General features: G+C 35.6%; 1 pseudogene; it reads right to left on the bottom strand.

Annotated features, from left to right (window-relative positions):
- Positions 1-800: 800 nt before the first annotated feature.
- The window catches only part of LOC130860739 (40S ribosomal protein SA-like), a 61,571-nt pseudogene continuing 38,536 nt past the window's right edge, over positions 801-23,835 (bottom strand).

Here is a 23,835-nt window from a genome sequence, read left to right as displayed (position 1 = left end):
GCTTGAAGGCCTGAATTGTATTTGGTTCAGGACATTATTGTGCACAGAAAAAGCAGTTAAAGAAACAGTTGTTGGATTTAATTTACTACCTTCGATATCAATTAAAGGGAACACTTCTAATGTGAACATATGGGGAAAAGACAATGTTTCTGAAAAGGATACATGAGGAACTGATATTTGATTTGATAAACAATTAGAAGTCATTAGAGTTTTCTTACCCAGGGATATAATATGATGAAAACAGAACTTTACATATAAAACATAATATATATTATATATTTATAAACACACATATACTTAGTTAATTTTACTCAACTATGTATATATTCATATTTGGGGGTGATAAGAAGATACTAAATAGACTGATATACAGACATATGTATAATTTAATCAAAATAACCAAATGATCCTCTCTGGAACGCCTAAAGAAACCAACTTGAGAAGCTTGGAGCTGGGTGGAACCTAACTCCTGATCCATTGAACTTGTGAGTTATTTTTTCACTGAGACTATATCTGATTGGATAAAGACCAAAAAAAACCAAAAGTCATTATTTGATGGACAGGGCTTCTTCAAAGTTTTTAGAAAAACATCTGAAAATATAAAGAGGAACAAGACAACAGATAGGCAAGTGCACATTATAAATCAAAGGATATTTAAAATTAATTGTGGATTTCATAAGTTTAGAAATCAATACACTCCTGATTGTATGACACATAGCAATAGCAAAACAAAACAAAACGAAAATAGCACATATGAAGAAAACCAAAAAGAAATGCCTTAACTCAAAAATAAGATTAGCTTAAAAGATACGCACTACTATATATAAAATAGATAAACGACTAGGACCTACTGGGTGTTCCCGCGAGAGGGTGCCACGCATGTGCAGAACTTCCTGCCTCCCGCATCCACCACAGCTGAGTATCATGTGAGCTCCCTTGTTGTTGCTCTGGGATGGCAATGTCCACATAGTGCAGAGGAGAGTCTGTGTGACACAGTGATAGTAAGTGGGTTAACATAAGACACCTCTGAGATCAGCCCTGGATCAGCAACCAAGGGGAGTTGTGGCTCCTGGTAGGCTACCTGGATCTCGTTAGGGAAGATTCCAGGAGAGAAGCGGGCAACAATATGAGTGGTTCCAGTGGCAGCAGAAACTTCAGCACAGCTTGCTGGCCAGTATTCCTGGAGGATACAACACTGACATTTGCACCATTTTCAAAGGCAACAATGGCACAAGCTGCCAGCAGAAACTTCTCCCAGGTCCTCTTTAGGTGTATGAGGTAATACCATTCATTTTCGTTTTGCAGATGTACTGTTCTATTTGGTATTCAAGGTTGATGCTACCTAAGTGGATTCCTGCTGCAAGGAATTTGAGGACATCCTTCTCATTTATCTGCTGGACATCAAGGGATCCAGATTTCCTTTAACTTACGAGATGAGCCAGAACAATGCTGTTGTTCTGGGTTCCCTCTCTGGGTAGCGCAGAAAAGCAGGAATGTCATTTTTAATAAATTGAAAAAGCATTATATTAGCAAAAAAAAAGTAATTGTTCACAGCAGTAAATATTTGGCGAGCTTCAATTAATGCAAAAATAATAAACCAGGTGTAAATATATTCCCTCTAATAAGTTAACTCTGATGATGGTTTATCATATTTACTAATTAGCAGTGGTTGAACATAACATTATTGTTTAAACAGATAACATTAATGTGGCTTAAGCAGCTAACAAATTTTTCCTATGAATGTGGAAATATATAGCATACTTTTATATTTTGGGCCTGAGAAAAAGGAATGATAATATTGATACCATTTTAAAAATAATCTGTTTTTCTCATAAATTGAGAGGAGAGAGATCTCTTTTCCATCACAGTGGTCATTCATTATGCTAACTGAATAGGCTGAGGAGAGAATACCCATAACAATAATTCTGATGAAATTACTACTCCTTTTTAACGATCTTTTATTTGTTTTTCATAGTTTCTATTCTAGGGGTAAGGATTCTTTTTAAAGCATAATTAATGATATTTTCTGCCCAAGGGACTGCATTATCTGGTGAAAACTTAGGTCTTCTTGGAATAAAACTCATTAATGTTGAAATCAGTGGATATATGTTTTGTTCATTGTGATTCAGCTCAATTCTCCATGAGTTATACTGTAGACCAAAACACTTGACTTCATTCTTTTTTCTCAAGAGAGAAGAATTTGAAAAGATCATGCAGTTGACAGAGAAGATTCTGGGCTTTAGCAGTAGGGAGGTAGAGTAGCAATGAGGAAAGAAAATTAACTGTATAAGCCTCAGATTTATACTCTAAAAAATGCAGACTATAATAATATTTGCCTTGCAAGGTAGATAGCATTAAATAAAGTAACATAGTAAAACAGTATGGAGTGTCTACATATTAAGTTATCCGTTGCCTTAATGAGGTGCCTTCTATATCTACCAAATTTCAATGGCTTATAACAAGAAATATTTTCATATACTTACACGTCTATTTATCTGCCGAAAGGTCTTTTCATCTGTGCTACACTCATCTGACCTCAGCTGGGTTTCTTCAGGAGCATGTGGTCAGTTGGTAAGTTGAGGAAGAGCTATTGATACCTGGTTTCAAATGCCTTTACCTGGGATAAATTTGCTCTCTTCCATATGATCTCATTGTCCAGCATTCCAGCCTGCTAGCCAGTACTCATCAGCATATGATTTGATGATGGTGCTGGAGGGAAGCTTGTGGGGTCCATGAATAAGTGTAGAAATGTGCAAGTCTTGAGCCCTAGACTTGGAACTAGCACACAGCTATTCCTGCTGCTTCCTATTGGCCAAATCAAGTGACAGGGCCAGCTCAGATTTGAGGTATGGAGAAACTGACTCCTCTTCTTCTTAGGAGGGTTTGTGAAGTCTGTTAAAAGGAGTATAGATACAAAAGGGAAGAATTAAAAGCATATTTGCAATTAATCTACTACAACCTGGCCCAAAGAAAGAAAAAAACAAAACAAAACAAACAGAATGACTTTTTTATCTATTGATATAAACACTATGCGTAAATTAACTGCCAGATCCTCTGTAAAGGGCAATATTGGATACATAAATTAATTCAGAATCCAGAGTACTAACCTTTCTAAAGCATAAACATGATAATGAGATTTCCTTTAAATATTATACTTTCAAAGATTTGCCTTCATCTGGTAGAGAGGGCTTTAGGTAGCTCACCCACTAGGCTAACTCTCCAGTCTTATCACTCATCCCTCTCACCAGCCTCTCGCATATGTCAACCAAAAGAACTGTGAACTATAAAGAGGCAAAAAGGCAGTGTATTTGGTGACTTAGATCCTGCAATTTGAGGATCACAGATTCTGAAGGAACCTCGAATAGTGTCCCATCAGAGAAAATGGGTAAGGGTTTAGATGGAAAAAAAGAGAGAAGGTTCATGAAGGCTTACGCAAGTTGCTTACCAAAACTTTGGACAGGAGAATAAATTCACTCTACACCTACAGTTGGGTTGTGGAGCACATTCTATCCCTTTCGAGGGAAAGGTATATTTTCTTTAGTCCAGAAAAAGTCCAGTTCTCAACATTATTCTTTGATTTTGGCAACTTAGCAACTATTCAGCGGTTTGATTTTAGAGTGTTCAACAAAAGTTCAGCCCAAGCAGGGAGCATGGAGGTCTTCAGGTCACCTCTCAGTCATTCCTGACACAGTTCCTTTCACACATATATCCACAATAAGCTATTTACAGGGCGTTTGCACATTCTTTCTTTCCTCCATTTCTCCTTACGCAGCATATATCTTCCCATACTCAAACTTTTAGCTCAAGCACCCACTGTTTTGATGCTCAGTCCCAACTAATGTCTGTCTCTCTCAGAGCTGGGGATTTTTCTGCCAGCCTCTTCTACTAGATCATGACCTACTGTAGGAGGGATTTTCACCTTTATCACTGTAGCACCAGTGCTTGGAACACAGATGGGCATAACATATGCTCAATGAAGGAAAGGATGTATCTTTCAAAAAATAATGTTCTGCAGTGAATGGCATCCCATATATTTAGTTCCATTTTTTAACCTACTAGGGCAGAGCACAGTACTAAACATAGCATATAACAGTGACAAAAGAAGCAGATTCTATTGCTTGCTCTTTTAGGGAAAAAAAAAGATAGATCTAGAGAGAAATACAATGAAATACAAGATTTTCCACAGTGAATTCAAGTTTGGAGGTCAGTCTAGCATTTTGATATCCAGAATGTTTTCCCCAGTAGAACAAAAATAACAGGAAATTTGGATTATAACCATTTTGAAACATTTTAATTGAAATGGAAAATTTGGTGAGAAATAGTTGAACTTTCTTTGAAAACTCAATAGAAAGCGATACTAAATTTCAAACACCTGCAGTATGGCAGATATTTAGTTACATTTTGGAGATAGATGTTCCTCTCATATCTAGATAAGTGTTTTAGGTCAGTGAGGTAGATTTCTAAACTGATAGTTTCAATGCTATCTAGTAACAAAAGGGACCTAATTAAACTTAAAAGCTCCTATACAGCAAAGGAAACTACTGACAAAACAAAAAAAACAACTTACTGAATGGGAGAAAATATTTGCAAATTATATGACTGATAAGAGGTTAATATCTAAAATATTAACCAAAATATTATCCAAACAGCTCATACATTTCGATATCAAAAGACTCCAAACAATCCCATTAAAAAATGGGCAGAAGACCTGAATAGACATTTTTTTTTCCAAAGAAGACATACAGATGGCCAATAGGCACATGAAAAGATGCTCAACATCAATAATTAACAGAGAAATGAAAATCAAAACCACTATGAGAGATTACCTCACACCTGTTAGAATGGCTATCACCAAAGAGATCACAAATAGCAAATGTTGGCAAAGATGTGGAGAAAAGGGGACCCTTGCACACTTTTGGTGAGGTTGTAAATTAGTACAGCCACTGTGGAAAATAATATGGAAGTTCTTCAAGAAACTAAAAAATAGAACTACCATATTATCCAGCAATTCCACTCCTGGGCATATATCTAATGAAAGTGAAAACGCTAATTCAAAAAGATACATGCATCTTAATGCTCATAGCAGCATTACTTACAATAACCTAGACATGGAAGCAACCTAAGTGTCCACTAACAGATGAATGGATAAAGAAGATGTGGTATATATGTATACAACAGAATGTCACTCAGCCATTAAAAAGAATGAAATTTTGCCATTTGCATCAAGGTGAAATGCACCTAGAAAGTATTATGCTTAGTGAAATAAGTCACAGAATGACAAACACTATGTTATCACTTATATGTGGAGTCTAAAAAATAAAACAAATATATATAACAAAACAGAGAGACTCACAGATATACAGAGCAAACTAGTGCTTACCAGTGGGGAAAGGAAAGATAGGAGGAGCAAGATAGGAGTATGGAATTAAGAGATACAAACTACTATGTATAAAATAAGCAACAAGGATATATTGTATAGTACAGAGAAATATGGCCATTATTTTATAATAACTTTAAATGGAGTACAAGCTATAAAAATATTGAATCACTATGGTATAAAAAAATTACTACATGGCAAGAAAAATTTCATGTAGCCTAGAGGAAGAATACAGGGTCTGGATTAGAGTGTTAGGAAAATCTTCCAAAAGAAAGTGTCACTTCAGTTAACTCTTTAAAAATGAGTAGGTTTATCAAAGGATGGTGAGAGAACCCTTCGACATAAATCACAGCAAGATCTTTTTTGATCTAGCCCCCAGAGTAATGGAAATAAAAACTAAAATAAATAAGTGGGACCTAATGAAACTTCAAGGCTTCTGCACAGCAAAGGGAACTATAAGCAAGATGAAAAGACAACCCTCAGAATGGGAGAAAAGATTTGCAAACGAATCAACAGACAAAGGATTAATCTCCAAAATATATAAACAGTATATCCAGCTCAATATCAAAAAAACAAACAGCCCAATCAAAAAATGGGCAGAAGACCTAAATAGACATTTCTCCAAAGAAGACATCTGGATGGCCAAGAGGCACATGAAAAGCTGCTCAACATCACTAATTATTAGAGAAATGCAAATCAAAACTACAATGAGGTGTCACCTCACACTGGTTAGAATGGGCATCATCAGAAAATCTACAAATAGTAAATGCTGTAGAGGGTGTGGAGAAAAGGGAACGCTCTTGCACTGTTGGTGGGAATGTAAAGTGATACAGCCACTATGGAGAATGGTATGGAGGTTCCTTGCAAAACTAAAAATAGAGTTACCATATGACCCAGCAATCCCACTGCTGGGCATATACCCAGAGAACACCATAATTCAAAAAGACACATGCACTCCAATGTTCACTGCAGTACTATTTACAATAGCCAGGACATGGAAGCAACCTAAATGTCCATCAACAGGTGAATGGATAAAGAAGATGTGGTACATATATACAATGGAGTATTACTCAGCTGTAAAAAGCAATGAAACTGGGACATTTGTAGAGACACGGATGGACCTAGAGACTGTCATACAGAGTGAAGTGAGTCAGAAAGAGAAAAACAAATATTGTATATTAACACATATATGTGGACTATAGAAAAATGGTACAAATCAACCGCTTTGCAAGACAGAAATAGAGACACAGATGTAGAGAACGAACATATGGACACCCAATGGGGAAAGCAGGGAGGACTGGGGGGAAATGAATTGGGAGATTGGAATGACAAATTTTACACTCTAAATATATGCAGTTTATTTTCTGTTAAAAAAATAACTTATTTAAAATCTTTATTACTAAACGCAAAATATGGTCCTTCTCATGGACATTTATAATGGCTAATATAGTGTGTGGCACACTTTCCTGTTTCTTTGCTTGTATCATAATTTTTCATGAAATCTGGATATCTTGCATAATATATTGTAACAACTTAGTGTTAAATCCCTCCACTGCTCTCAAAAAAAAAAAAAAAAAAAAAAAAGGATGACTTGAGTCATCCTACAGTGCCCAGGACCATTCTAAGCAAAGAAGTATTGTCCCACATTCAACATGACTTTAAAATCCTTACCAGATGATTATTTAGATGAAACACACACACACACACACACATGCACACACGCACTCACTCATGTGATTACCAAAAACTAGACTATAACTACATAACTTTCTGCAGAATAACAAAGCTTTTCATAAGGGTCTAATACATAGTAAATTTCATGAGTATTTTAATTTACAATAAATAAATGCATTCAGCTATAAAGCAAACTAAGGAAAATAGCATTTGTCTCATTCAGAACTTTATCAGGGACTGTTCAGATTTCATAAAATAATGTCCCTGATACCAGTGCTGCTTGCAAGATGTGAGTTGTCAGTACAGCACACTTGTAACAGTCTTCCTTAGAAGTTGCTGCGTTTATAACTACTGTATTCTACACATAGGCACAAGCCTGTAGTCACTTCACTAGGTTTTAGGACTCAACGTGCTTAAAAATTTATGTATTAAAATATATCTTAATTTGTTATAATTTTCCATCTATATCAATTTTAAAATAAGGGCATTATTTTAACTGTTTACATTATGTTGTGTGCAAGTTATGTTACTGACCAGGGTTCTTGGCCTTTCCCAATCAATAGAAATTGACTAGAGGCCAGACAAGAAATTCCGGGGAGGCTTTATTGGGGCTCCTGATGCAGCAGCAGGGAGCAAGAACAAACACCATTTTCCCTCGCTCGCTAACTCCCCAGGGAGCTGCAAGCTTGTTCCTTTTATGGGGTGAGGGTAGGGATGTGTCCAAGGGTCAGGACAGAGGGTGGCTCAGGTGGTTTGCCTCTTGTGGTGGTGTGTGCAGGGGGCATGCTCAGTACTGCAACTTTGCTCCCGACCCCCTGTTTTCGCTCCAGGCTCTTCAAAAGTGGCAGTTAGAGTTTTTGGTCTCTTTGTATTTTGGGGGTCCAGAATTTGCCCCAACTCTGCAGTTATTTTTGGTCCCATACAGTTTCTTTGTATTTTGTTACTCAAAGAGAGGTGTGTCCAGGTGCACGTATTGCGACACTGAAGCAAAGGGTCCCAGGTCCCAGCAAAGGGTCCCAAATCCCAGGCTGTCTCAGTTATATTACACATAAATAACTTCTTCTAACGCTCATGAATGAATGTTAATTCTTATGAAAAGAGGAAGTTGACTCTGATAAGATTGAAAACCACTTTGTAAATTAAGATGGATATGATTCACGTTTGCAAAATACAGACATTACGTTCTCAATGCCTATGCACTATCAAACTATGATTGTTTCTGAAGTTACAAAACATGTTCCTATATTATCAGGGGAATAAAAAGTTATATAAGTAAATAGTTTGAGTCAGCAGTCTCTCTTTATTTACCTGTTTCATCCATGCCTCTGAAGTGATTGGGATTAAGAAAGCTGCAATAGGAGACTTGATGACAAGATCTTCACCAACCCCTTATCACATGTAACTTTCAGGTACATTGGGATCAGCTGTGGTTGCAGGTAATTATGCCCAGTTCTGAATATCTTTCTAGAGACTGAACATCTTTAACTCAATTTTTCCTAGGTCCAGCAGCTTCATCACCATCTGGGAACTTGTTAGAAATGCAAAATTTCTGGCCTCATTGAGAATTACTGAATCAGAAATGTTGGGGCTTTGCAAAGAAATCTATGTTTTCATAGTCTTCCAGGTGACTCTATATGTTCTACTTTAAGGTTTGAGAATCTTTGCTCTAACTCTTAATCTCTGAGTGTGAAATTTAGTATGATGGAAATATATTGCTTTACATAGTAACCTAGAATTACTAACTGCCGGAAGCCTTCGTGATAATTGCCCATTTCTAGGTTGCTATTTAGATAGTCATATTTAGGCTTCAAAGTCTTCCTTAGGCTAATCCAGGTGCAATATATATATACTGTTAAAGTTTCCTTCATTTACTGTTATTAAAAGATTTATGAGTATATATATAAATATTTTACTGAAACCCTAATTACGCTGCCTAATCACCTTGGAATCTCACAGAATGAACAGGAGAAAATGAAGTTAATTTATCTTTGCTGCAACTGAAACACATTTTTTCTATTTGTATCATTCAAGATCCCCTCTAGATATTAAAAAATTATCAATTCTGAAAACACTGCAGATTATAAATTTTAAACTAGGATAACTACACATAAATATGATCCTAAGGATGTGCTAGGGAAGAACATCCTAAAATTATATTGGGATATAGCTGTGATAATAAGAATGTGTACTCATCAAAACATATTTCTAAAATATAATAGTAACAAACAGAAAAAAAAAAGGTAAAACGTACAAACTTAATGAAGAGGTAATCAATGTGGCATCTACAAAAGCCACCTAATTAAATGATTTGTATTTTGGAAAGTATGATTCCATATGAATTTTATACAAATAACTGGATGCAAATCATTATCCCATATGATACTTGGGGAAGATTATACAGACTAGTCTTATTACTTTGCTTGTTAAGATGACCAGATGAAATCGTTGTAAACTAAGCAGTTGTTTAGTGGTGGGTAGTAAACAGTTAATTTAATCAATCTTGTGACCTTGATTTATGAATGAGAATTTTGTAATAAGTAGATATTGAGCCCTGAGAGCACATCAGAATTGAGTCACAACGGACTTTATATACAAATTAAGCAAAATGAGATGCTGAGAACTCCTTAGCCCTTGGCATCAACTGAGAAGATGATTCATTTAGACAGTAGTATGTCTTGACTTTTATCTAAAATAAATACAAATAAAAATTATCATTCTTCAATATGAAATGTTAAAATATTCTATATGAGAAAATTGTACGTGTAGATAAATGTTTGTATAAATGTTTATATACATTACATACACTTGAACACACTTAAAAGAAGAGCAAAAATAATACATTAGAGTCTAGTATGTTAATTCACTTTCAAAATTCAGATCTGAATGTCAAGAAGAAGGTTAAAAACATATTCAGTATATGGACACATGTGAAACTTTTTGTTAATATTTCTATTTCTAAAATGTTATATTTAGAGAAAGATTCTCCATTAAACTTCTGTTTAATGGTATTATTTTGAATATGTCTGAATTAAGAAGATAATCTATTATACTCCTTCCTGAATAGCCTGGGGTGTGAATATTTTTGACTATATTTGAGATTTTAGGTATAAGATTCTCAGACTGAGTTTATAGCCCCTCCATTATATTTTTAGTTAATTCATTCAACAGGCACAATTCAACTTGTACTATTCACTGAGAGTAACCCTAAGAATTAAAAAAAATAATAAAATGACTGAAATAAATTAAGGGGCTGCTAGTCTAGTGAAAAGGAGAGAAATGTGAACCACCATAATAGAGGCATTTAATTTGCCCCTAAATTATACAATATCCTGGGATAGCACATTGCAGTAGATTTTTAAAATTCACTGTGGGTTTTCAAGAGTGCCCAGGATATCAGAGGAACAACGGTCCTAATGCCATGGCATAGTAATTATAGGAATTTTCTTTTTTATGTTCTCAAGAAGGTCTGTGAAGACCAAACTAGTAGAGCTTTGAGGTGTTTTTCAAAATATTTATGATTTTCAGTTGTTAAGTGAGGTAATAAAGCAAACACTGTCACCCCAAGGCCCTAAATTCTGGGACACTTCTTAGTATTGGAGTCATCTTCAGTGACAAGTACTGGCTGAACACAAACTACAAGTAGGGCATCTTTTCTGTCACTGGGAACCCAGGGAAAAATCTGACATAGATTCAACGTTCAGTTTCAATGAGGGAACAGATCCCATTTGTTTATCTCTGTTTTTGTTTTCATTACTCTTGGAGATGGATCAAAACATGTCTTGCTGCAATTCACGTCATAGAGTGTTCTGCCTATGTTTTCCTCTGAGACTTTTATAGTATCTGGCCATACATTTAGGTTTTTAATCCATTTTGAGCTTATTTTTATGCGTGGTGTTAGGGAATGTTCTAATTTCATTCTTTTACATGTAGCTGTCCAGTTTTCCTAGCACTACTTATTGAAGAGACTGTCTTTACTCCATTGTAAATTCTTGCCTCCTTTGTCCTAAATTAGGTGACCATAGGTGTGTGGGTTTATCTCTGGACTTTCTGTCCTCTTGCATTGATCTATATTTCTATTTTTGTGTCAGTACCATACTGTTTTGATTTCTGTAGCTTTGTGTCTTTAATTTTGTTTTAGTATTTAAACTTAAGTTTGAAATCTATATTGAAATATAGAGAGATATATAGATTATTTGTAATGATATTGCTATGTTAAAATCTATTAAAATGACACATCTATAAATAAAATAAACTATCATAAATAACAATAAATCTATGAAGAGTACCAAGAATTGCATAAGCCATTCAAGTTAACATCTTTTTTATTTGCACATTTTGCCTTCTAGTCCTTGGACACATGCTTGCTCAATCTTTGTATACCTAAATTTGAATTATAATTACAGATAGAGTTTTATTTTCCACACATTCATGCAATATTATACTCTGACATTTAACAAACGAGTATCTGCTTTTCCTAATTTTTTATGAAATTTCAGATAGCAGAACATATGCACATACACTTTGCAAGGTTAGTTTTTTTCAAAAATGGAATTATAACCCATATGCTGGTCTATTACTTGATTTTCTCACATAACAATGTAGTACAGGGGCAGTAACTCTAGATCCAATTCATGATTTTTAATTATATACATATTATACATATATATAGCTTTAATCATTTATCCCAGGTAAGTGCTGCACCATAGCCAAGCGTGTAAGATCTGTAAATGCTGACAGTCCCCATATTTATATTTCTACACCTCAGTCCAAGCACAATGCATGTCTCTAGTGAAGTCCCAGGAACTACCTGAGTGAATTAATGAGTGCGTGAGTTATTTGCTCATTATAGAATGGCATAAATATTGTTTTCATCCAGTTAATGCTGGAAAATAGAAACTCAACTCAGTTATGTTTGGATGACACCAGTTTTGTTTGAGGAAAACAGTAGATTTATTTCTGAAAACTGACAAGATATTTCAAATTAAAAAAAATTTAATACCAAGACTTTAAGCTTTGTTCATAGGTAAGACCTTCAGATGTGAGATGTAAAATGGTATAAAAGTTAAGTTTGTAATGTAAAATTGTTCCATTAATTAATTTAATGATTATTATCACATTCATAAAAATGAAACTCTTTATCCTTTTCCAATCTTTTCAGTGAGAGCATTTCACCTAACACAACACTTAGAAAAAGACATCTAGCTTTCCCTGAATATTTTAGATTCTTATTTTAAGAGTGACTTACATGTTTACTTTTTCATAAAATCTAGGCATATATATTATTTCTTCATTTTGTTTTTTAATGCTTAGGTGCATCATATATTAGTGCTGCCTAATGCAGAATTGCATAACAATGTGTTTATTATGAATCATCCATTCTGCATACTTGTTTGTTTATTTAAAGTGTGGATTTAAAGTTTAATATTCCTTGAGAACAGGAGCTCTTCTTTCATGTTTAAGGAATTTAGTGGTAAATTTCATTCATCAATTCAACTAATTATTGTTCACAATTTCTTCTAAATATCAGGCTATAGTGGAGGAAGTAAAATTACAAAGATATAATCTAAATCAATGAACCCAAATTAATAATTCATAGAAAATAAAATTTATTTTTTTAATTTGCCAGGAAAGAATATTAAAAGGATTAAAAGGATTACCTTCACTATTATTTTGAATGTCAGTGATCGCAGGACAGTATACTATAATCAAACTATTCTCTCCTTACCTAGTCCTGTCTATTGGAAATTCTTTCTCTCTTTCCTGGCAAAAACTGATGTTCTAGATACCCACTGAGAATATAGGCTCACATCTATAAATAAAGTAAGCATGTCTTTTCCCTGTAGTCATCTTCTTTTCCTTTTAATCCTCCTGCTCCTCTTTCTCCTCTTTCTTTCTGTTGTTTTGTTTTGTGTTGTTTTGTTTTTCTATCCCCTCTTTCTCTGTACTGCCTCTGTTCTCTAAGTTCAGTTTCTCAAATCCCTTAGGAAGGAGTATATACACTTAGTTTCCATTCCCAAGAGTATTTGTGTTTTCAGCAGAGATGAGAAATCACTTCATTGCTAATGGAGAGGTAAAGGCAGATGGGAAGAAGAGAGAACTGTTTAGTATTCAAGTATTTAGTATTTAAGGAGGTTGTTAATATTCTGAACTCCTGCACTTAGGCCACAGTTAAAAGGTAAAGCCCAGTCTGAAACTTCTTTCCTTCTGCATCCAATAGTCTCTCCTCTAACCCACTTCACAATTTGTATATACCCTACATTTTCCACCACATGTCAACAGTTAAAAGTATGAACATTTACTGAAGCTGAAAATAGATGTAATCATGGATATTTTTCGGATATGTAAAAAAATTCTCTTTTTATATACAGTTAAACACTTCTGTGACATTAGAGCTTCCTGCATTCAACTGGGCAACCAATATACCACAGTAAAGAAAAGAAATGCCACTAAAGATCAGAACTGTGCTACATGCCAAAAGAGACAGAAAAAAATACCTACCAGAAAAATTACTTTACAATTTTAAATGTAGAGTCTTCTCAGCTATTTAGAATTTATTATATATATGTAGCATTTTTTTCTGAATATTTTATCAATTCTTGCCATTTGGGGGAAAGGTAACATGATGTGTTCTTTGACTTCAGATGATCTGTGTTTTACTTTAATTCCTTTGATTATTTGCAAAATGAGATATTAAAGTCTCTAAAACTGGTTGGGTATCACTTTCCCTATCTATAAAGGGTTTGATTAACATATGCTGTTCAAAGTTATTTGACAGGTTCAGTGAGAGTATATGGGTATATGCATTTAAAACATTATTTACTACTCATAAGCAAGACCGTCTATTAAGCCATATTTTTGAAATTCATATTCTTTCTCCATTATCAATGGACTGCTATCTACTTTACAAAATGTTGTATTTCTCAAGGAATTTTCAGATTACGTTATCAGAGTTTAAAACTTTTCTTTTTTCCTCTTTCAAGAAATGTATTGTAACTTCTTAACTCAGAACCTTGTATTGTTGAATCTTTGTGTTATGTGGAACTATATTCCAGGCCAATTTTTTTCCTGTAGCTGCCTTTGTAGGCCAGTGGGGAGAAATTCATTCATTTCACCTGAGGTAAAACTTTTTTTTGTTTATTTAAACATTAAAGAAGCAAAAGTTCCTTAAGCCCCTTCAAGAGAAGATTTAGTGCATATTCTCTAGTATGTATCAAAAAGCAATTATAGCTTTTCTGAATGAGATTATCACTAGAATATTTTGTCCAAATAAAGATTTTACATACATCTGTTTATTAGAGAAAGAAATGGATATTGAAAACAAGGACTTAAGGCAGTTCGTTAACTTAATTGTTGCTGATTGCTGTCTGGAAAAAGAGACCTCAAAGATTATATTTTCTATCAACTGCTTATAATATTTTTTTCTGGGGATAACAGATGGAAGTGCTCTAATTTCGATTGTATACATAAAGAGTTTTTGCTCTAATAATCTTCTTTCTTTTTGAGTCTATCTTAAGCAAACTACGTATGCTGGTTTGTGAACCATGTATGCATTAAAATTTGTAAGATTCTCAAATAGAAAAAGTACAGACTTGGAAAACTTTGCACAATTTATGGGGATATTGTAAGGTGGTTGAAATGGTTGGGGTATAAGAAATATTTCAAAAAGAAGTTAAACTGTGAAATGAATTTATAAAGAGAAGGAGTCAGCAAAATGTACGAATTGGGGAAGAGGAATTGGGGCAGAGGCAATAGAATGAACAAATGCATATAGATATGAGAGAACGTGGAGAGTTTGGGTATAACAAATAGCAAAAGATATCAGTGGTGACCTGGCAGAAGTTGAAAGATATTGGGGAGCATTGTAAACCAGACCTTGAGACCTTAACTTTTACTCCTCATTAGTAGTAATAGCTTTCAAAGTTTAATTGAAATTTAACATGGATGGAACATCTTAAATGCAAAGTTCTGATTTAGGGACAATGATATTGAAAGTAGCAAGGGCAGAGTCTTTCCCTTGAAATCTCTGCAGTGAAATCCTAAGTCCTTTGCAACCTGGAAAACATATTTCAGAATGAACTGCCAGATGCTACTAGCAAGAACTGTATTTCTCAGAAGAGATTCCTATTTGCCAGTTTTAGAGATTAAGCAATACATTCAGATGTCAAAATGCATCCCCTCCACATTTTGCTCCCTGCTGTTTTAATAATAGGAAAACCAAAAACAATGAAATAGATGATCTTATTTGTCTAATTCTGGAAATCAAAAGCAGGAGAGATAAGAAATATTTCAATAATAATTGCACGTTTATTTATGATGACACAAAGTTAAAATAAATATTTCATTTCAAATACTCTTCTACATTTCCACAGCCACTTTTCTTTTCCAGAATTTATCACCCCTCCGAGTCATTGTTGGAGCCTACCACACAGGTCCCCCTACCTCAGTCTTGTTCATCTGGTCTCCTATACAGTAGCTTAAATAGTTGTCTGTCCAAAGTGCAAATGTGCCCATTTCTCCCTCTCTCAAATCCCTCTTATCTCTCCAAACCTCATAAGATTATGTCCAGTCTCTTTACCAGGTATACAAAGCTCTCCACAAAACATCCCCTTAATTATCTTTCCAGACTTATCAGCATAATATATTCATCCATAAAAGTGTTATATCATATTTATTTCTCCATTTCTTATCTTTGCATCCTAAATCCATATTTGTATATAAGAAATGGGTTTGCAAGACAGATTCCAGACTAAAAAGTGAATTTCAGACTAATTTTCATAAAATCCTGAAAGCGGGGCAGAAAGATGGGTTCCAGAATTGCTTCTGTAAAGAAAGCTTTAAATCAGCTCTGCTTATCATATAGAGATTAGGTGGGGGAGGATGTTTATTACACAGGGGAGAGTTCCAAAAAGAGGAATAAAGAGAAGTCACCAAGCAACAGATAACTTTAACTTAACTCTGCTGAATAGAGAAAATAAGGGTCAATGGATTTTAAACTCACAACCCATCACTCACAAAAATCCTCTCCTCCCTTAATGATGAGTTAAGAGAAAATTTAGAAATATATCTTCAATATTATTTCCTCCTGGAAAATGAAGGTGTTTCTCATAAAACTGTAAGGTGGATGAAGTATAAAGAAACCCAATCTTTTCTTTTTTCTTAATAAATGTAAGTTTGTTATAAAATGTACTTTTTCTCCTTTTATTAACATATGTGGTGTTTTTAACAACTATACTTACACACACTTTGAATATGTTGGTTTATATTGGTTTGTTGCCTATCTTTGTACAATGTGAGATTTATATTTTATAATAAGTCTGGTTAAAAAATATATATATATATACACACACACACAGTAAAACCTTGGATTGTGAGTAACTTGTTCTCTGAGTGTTCTGCAAGATGAGCAAACATTTCTAATAAATTTTAACTTGATAAACAAGCCATCTCTTGAAATACGAGTAGTACGTGACACTGAACGTCACATGATCACAAGTGAGCCCATGGAGCCGACCACCAATGAACTGATGGATCTGCATCACGAGCAACAACAAGAGGTTATGGAGGAGATCTTGTCTGCAGAGGAGGAGGAGAAAAAAGTGGAGGAATCCCTCACTTCAAATGAGATTAGAGAGAAGTGTAAAATGTGGGAAACAGTGCAAAATTTTGTAGAAAAGCACCACCCAAATAAGGCTATAGCAGTGTGAGTGAAGAATCTGTATAATGACAATGCAATGTCACATTTCCACAAAATCCTCAAAAGGAGGCAAAAGCAAGTGTCATTGGATAGATTCCTTGTTAAAGTTGCACGAAAAGAAAAAGATTCCATTGAGCCGATAGATAGCAGTGATTCCATTAGTGATAGTGAAAATCATCCTACACAATAACTCTCTCTCTTGTCTCCCTCACACAAGCCACAAAAGTTTTAAAAGGTAAGTGCAGGTTAATTTGTTTATTTTTCTTTATATTTTGTATTTTTTATTATTTAATATTAGATTACTGTTTTGTAATCATTTTTATATGAATATTTTTGGGTTGTGGAATGAATCATCTGAGTTTCCATTATTTCTTATGGGGAAATTCGCTTTGATATACAAGTGCTTTGGATTACAAGCATGTTTCTGGAATAAATTATGCTCACAAACTAAGGTTTTACTGTATAGATATATGTTTGTTCTCTTGAGGCATGCCATGAACATAATATTGAATGAAAACTACATTGTAGGACTTCTCTGAAACCTGTGGTGCTCAGTGCTGGGCTATGTGCCAAAATCCTTATAAAGATATCAAAATATTTGATACTTAGGCTAAATTGATGGATATTCTGCAACAGAATTTTTGAGTTGGAGCCTATCTACATATTTTTCTCAAATTTCACATATGATTTTTTTCTATGTGGCTATATTGCTCTGAAAATTCATGATTAAAGTAAATAGAGATGAAGAGATAAACATCAGAAAAATTATTTGAAAGTAATTTGCAACTTTAAAAAATTCATTAACTAAAGGCGATTAAGTTTCATCTCCTCTCCTGCCTGAGATAAGCTTAATGCAATTTTTTCTTACTCCTTAGATGTCTAATAGAGTTTAATGCCTAAGTTACAATCAGTTTTAATAACGTTGGGTGACTGGGTAGATGCTGAGTTAGGTGGATGAATGGATGGATAGAAGATGGAAGATAGGTGGATTGGTAAGTGCATAGATATGCAGTTGTATGGATGTACAGATAATGCATTGCACATATGTAATAAGTGGGAAAGGAAGGATTGATCAATGAGTTGGCAAGTAGTGGGTTGATGAATGAAAAATCTAGTAAAAGAATGGATGAATGAATTCATGAATAAAGGATGATTAAAGGAAGAGGGACAGTAAAATTTCTAGGATCTCCTTGCAATGTCTAATCTACTAAACTGCCCAGATTAAACAAAGTAAGAATTTGAGTTTTGTCATGTCCAGTAAAGCAATTTCAAATTGAAGAAGTTTTTATTAGTTTTCTGGTGTGAATTTCAGATCATGACACAGGAGCAAACTAAGTGCTATGGGAACTGCAGTAGATAAAATTGACATGAGCAGCTGTAAGACTGGCTAGGTAAACATTTTGACCTTGTTTAACAGCTCTAGTTTCAAGAATGTAATCTCTCTAACTGTAAGAAAAGAACAATGACAGATGAAGCAGGCCAGTGGAAATCAAGCAGTCTTTTCAGAAATCCACGGGGAAGCAATAAGACTAAGAAATGGAGTTATAATTATAGAGGACAATTTTTACTGAAGCCAAAATCACAGCTATGAACTCAAGATTATTCCAAGGGCAAAAAGAACAGTTCATTGTGTGTCAGCTTTTAGTCCTGTAGGAATACACAGGTTGTGATCAGGCTCTACAGAGAGTGGGATAAACCCGAGACAATTTTCTTGTGAATTATGTGTGATTTAAGTTCTACCTACAGAAACACATCTACGAGCTATTCAGCTGAAAGGCCCTTGTCCAAATACAGAGAAATATTATATTCAGATGCTGTAATGCAAAGATGTTTAATAGTAAGTTCATTATGAAGGATTTAAAAAGGAAATTTAAAGTAATCAAGTGGCTGTAAACCTGATTTTCTGCTGTATGTCACATTTTTGAAGAAACAACTTACAGATAAAAAGACATGGATTTTAAGAGCACAGCTTTATGATATTTGATAAATGTCTAAATCCATACAAACACTAACACAAGCTGTCTATAAAATATTTTTAGCACCCCAAGGATGTTTCTCTGATTCTATCACTATAGGTTAATTTTGCCTGTTGTAGCATATTCACACGAATGGATTCATTCAGTACAAATTCTTTTGGATTTAACTTGTTTTGTCTTACATAATATTTCTGTGATTTGTCCATTTTTTGTGTGTTTCAGTAGTTCATTGTTGTTGTTACTGAGTTCCACTGCATAAGCATGTCACAATTTAGATTTCCATTCACTTTCTCACATGTTTTTTAACTGTTTAATTAATTTTAAGCCTTTATATTGGTAAAATATTTTCCATTTATCAAGTGTGTTATACTTACAGGATCTAACTCAATTCTCAAATATCAGTATTACCTATCAAACATATAGAATGCCACCATTACTCCCACTTTATAAGTGGGGAAAATGAAAACACCAAGAACTAGTATCATTTTCAGACCTTTATGTTTGAAAACAGAACCAGAATCAAAATTCAGATTCCTGCACTCTTCCTGGAAATCTGTTTCTAGAAAAATAGTACAATTTCTTCACTTTGGTGTTTCATCTTACACTCAGGAAATGTGACATATTAAATATTTAACCCCACTTATTCATTAAAATATTTATTTAAATTAATGTCTTTTAAAATATGTACATCAGGATTCAGCAGTCTTAAGCCAGATTCCATACCTCTTCCCTCCCCAAGTTACACACTGAAAAAATTCATACTTGGTTGTATGATCATACACCCTCATCTGAATAATTCTTGACTGCCATTGATTCCATGAAACTTCTTTGAATCTCAATCAGTGTTTAAGTTGGCTATATTTGAAGATGTAAGCAAAACATACACATTGTTGACATTCTTGCAGTATAGTAAAAAAAAGAAATGAATAAAAAAAGAAAAATATATTTTGGGTGTTTCCTGTCCAACAATTAAAAAGTGACTCCAGGAGTTGAACAGACTTTTATTTTATTTTTTTAAAGATCTTTATTGGAGTATAATTGCTTTACACTGTTGTGCCAGTTTCTGCTGTACAACAAAGTGAATCAGTTGTATTTATACATATATCCCCATATCCCCTTCCTCCCTCAACTCCTTCCCACCCTCCTTATCTCACCCCTCTAAGTCATCACCAATCATCAAGTTGATCTCCCTGTGTTATACAGCAGCTTCCCACTAGCTATCACAAAGATGATTTTTTAAATATTTTGTATAATGAAGTGTGTCAACATTTGGCTGATTTGCACCTGTGAATCAATATTTTCCAAGTGATCAGTGCACAATGTTAAAGTATCATTGATTGCATAGGTAAAAGATCCATTCAAAGTGCAAGACTGATGAAGGGATTTTAATGTAACAGAGAACAAAAAGTTCATTCTTGTGCTTTCAGATTCCATGCTGCAACTAGACTTATCAAGTTTTGATATAATGTTAAAGAAGAATATGGATAACTTTCTTAAAAGACTTTTAAAATGCCCCATCCACCATTTCCAACACATGGCCATGTAAGGCCAGAATTTCTTCCTGTACCTCAAAAAAAAAAAACAACATATTAACTGGATGCAGAAGCAGGTATAAGAATCCTCCAGTTGGGACTCCCCTGGTGGTCCAGTGGTTAAGCCTCTGCACTTCCACTGCAGGGGGCAAAATTTTGATCTCTGATTGGGGAACTAGGATCCCACATGCCTCTCAGCCAAAAAAAAAAAAAAAAAAAAAATACCTCCAGTCTTCTATGGAGCCAGACATGAGAGAGGTTTGCAAAAATGTAAAACAATGCCACTCTTCTCATTAATAATTTTTGTTTTAGAAAATATACTTTTCAAAACAAAAAAGAAGAAAGAGGAGGAGAAGAAAGGGATGGGTCATACACCCTGGGGAGAGGGGAGCTGAAACGGAGGAAAAATTGCCAAATTCAGGGAACCCTCCCCCATCTTATGGGGAAACCTCCTCTCTAATGGGGAATTTGATTGGGTCAGAAGGGAGGCATTTGGGACTGTCCAAAGCAGGTGAAGCAGCAAATCTGTGTCAGACGGGAAAGAGTGAGAAACACACAGAGGGTCTGTACCACAGGCCTGCGTGCCCCAGACTGAGATGTGAGTTCACAGCAGTGCAGGGGGGTCTGGGAGCTGGAACATGGGAAGGAGAGAACTGATTCAGGGTGAGAAACATTGTTGCCTGTGGGGAGACGGACTAAGGGGACAGGAGGGAAGAAATTCACAGCAGAGAAAGCCTACTGCAGAAAGTTGGATGGCCAAGGTGGAGGGATGCTACTGCTGAGTCACAAAACGGGGGGGGGGGGGGGAGCCACTGTTGTAGCCCCTCTTCCTGGCACCTGTGACAAACAAAGGGATGCCCCCTCTGGGCCTGGCTGTTGCATTTGACAAGGGATAGAAAAAGGCCCCTGTGGGGCTGACCTATTATGCCTGCAGCCGAGAGCCAGAAGAAGTCCACAGTGTGGGCCAGCTCTGGAGACATTCCACTCACGCCCAAGTCCGCTGGTTTCCCTGTGCAATAGGCACCACCAATGCTGCCAAGGCTCCTGCAACCCAGGCAGGGTGCTACTACTTACTCACATGCAGGGGAAGGAGCCATTATTGTACCCTCTCTCTCCCCATACACCAGCGCCTACAGACAAACAATAAAGGAAGCTCCGCTGGTGGCAGAGTAATACAAAAAGCCCCTGAGGGCTGCCTCTCAGGCACCTTGTGTCAGGCACCAGTAAAGAACCACAGTAAGGCCAGATCCCCTATACGCCCAGCTGCTGGCATCCCTGTGCATTTGGCGTCACCCCTCAGGCTACCGCAAGCCAAGCAGGGCACTACTGTTGAGTCACATGTAGGGAGAGGAGCCACTATGAAAGCCTCTCTCTCCCCACACACCTGTATCTGCAGACGAGTAACAAAGGAAACCCTCACTGAGGCAGATCCAAAGAGCTCCAAGGCAGCCTCAGGACAAGACTCTGGTAGTTAGACCACACGCAGAAGCAGGGACAAAAACAAAGCTGAACACCAAGGACAGGGGGACTAAGGAAGAGGTTCTAAAATCTTTCCATCAGATATACAAGCTGCAGACTAAATCCCTATGATCAGCTAGGTAGACCCTATGTCTTTGGAATATCCTAGTAGACAATGAATGGTCCCACAAATGAAAAAAGTCTAGCTCTGGCAGCTGTGGACTTTGGGAGCAAACACACACAGGAATTGGGACAGTTTGGAGCCTAAGTGGACCCCATAGGACCCACAACAGGTCCAGAATCCAACCCAGAGGCAGAGGAGGGCCTCTTGGGGAGGTGAAGGTGGCCTGAGGCTCAAGGCGTATACAAGGACACTTATAACTGAGACCCCAAGGAAACAGAATTAATATTATTAATTCTTTTGATCTGATCCATTCTGTGGTCAGTTCTAGCTTTTCTTTTCTTTTCTTTTTTTTTTAATTACGATCTTAGTCCTAAGGGATCTTCACATTTTATAACATAATTTTTTATTCCATTTTTTACTTTTATTTTTAGCCTTTTTATATATTTCTATTTATAGCTAGCTTTTTTGTAGTGCTGAGTTTATCTCCCCTATCTTCTTTTCTTCTTTATCTTTAATACATTTCTATTTATTTTTCTTTTTATATTTCCAGTCATACTATACTTTTCTGTTTCTCTGTGTTTTATCCCTTTTAATTTATTTTATCTTACTATACTTTTAATCAGTATTATTGGTCTGCTCTGTTTCCTTGCTTTATTCTTCAGATGACTCACTGCCTTGGTTTTAGTTATTAGGTTCTGTCTTTATATTAGTTCTAATTATAATTGTTTGGTTTTGTTTTGGGGATCTTCAGTCTATCTGGTTGTCTCTTGCTCTTTGGTATATTTCCTCCTTGTTTCTGTTTGGTCCATGTTATATCTTGTCCCCATTTTCACAATTTCCCTGTTTTTTTGGTTTGTTTTTTTAAAATTTTTGTTGCTTTTCTCTTTAATTGTCTGATTGTGTTCTGGGGTTCTTCTGTCACATTGTTCTAGTGCTTTAATGTTCTATTGGACTCTGTTTTTGTTTTTCTTGTGTATGTATGTGTTTCCTTGAGTCACTATTCATTCGTTTGACTGAACCTTTTACCATTAGTCTGGGGATTGGATAGTCTTCTTTAATCCCCTTTATTGCCAGGATGAGTGACCTCTGAAGTCAGGATTCCTCAACCAGAAGTCAAGTCAGAGGCTCTGGGGAGGGAGCACCAAGCCCAGGACACTAGACCACTATAGAGTCCTCAGCCACAGGGAAAATTAACTGCAGAGAACTCTCATGGAGGCCTCTGTCAGAGTCTAATCCCTAGATTCCCCCAACTGCCTGCAAATGCCAGTGCTGGATACCTCACACCAAACTATAAACAAGACAGGAACACAAACCCACCCATCAACACAAAGACTAGCTAAAGCTATATTAAGCTCATAGATAGCCTAAAATACACAACCTGACCTGACCCTGCTCACCAGAGGGAAAAAACTCAGATCCACACACCAGAAAGCAGGCACCAGACCCTCCCATCAGGAAGCCTACTCAATAAACTAGACCAACCCCACCACGGCGGGGCAGAGAACAGAAACAAGAGGAATTACTACTAGGCATCATAGGGAAAGGAGACAGCAAATACTATAAATTAGACAAAATGAGAAAACAAAGAAACACCTTGCAGGCAAAGGAGCAAGATAAAAACCCACAAGACCAAATAAATGAAGAGGAAATAGGAAAATTGCCTGAAAAAGAATTCAGAGTAATGACAGTAAAGATGATCCAAAATCTCAAAAACAAAATAGAGAAAATACAAGAAATTTAATAAGGACCTAGAAGAACTAAAGAGCAAACAAACAGTAATGAACAATGCAATAACTGAAATTAAAAATACTCTAGACGGTATGAACAGCAGAAACTGAGGCAAAAGAACAAGTGAGTTAGAAAATAGAATGGGGGAAATAATTGCCACAGAGCAGGAGAAAGAAAAAAGAATAAAAAGAATGGAAGACAAGCTCAGAGACCTTGGAGACAACATTAACCACACCAACATTTGAATCATAGGTGTCCCAGAAGAAGAAAAA

The sequence above is a fragment of the Hippopotamus amphibius genome, chromosome 9 (genome assembly GCF_030028045.1).
Source record: "Hippopotamus amphibius kiboko isolate mHipAmp2 chromosome 9, mHipAmp2.hap2, whole genome shotgun sequence".
NCBI lineage: Eukaryota > Metazoa > Chordata > Mammalia > Artiodactyla > Hippopotamidae > Hippopotamus > Hippopotamus amphibius.
The sequence above is the reverse complement of the archived record's forward strand: the minus strand, read 5'-3'. Positions and strand labels throughout refer to the sequence as shown.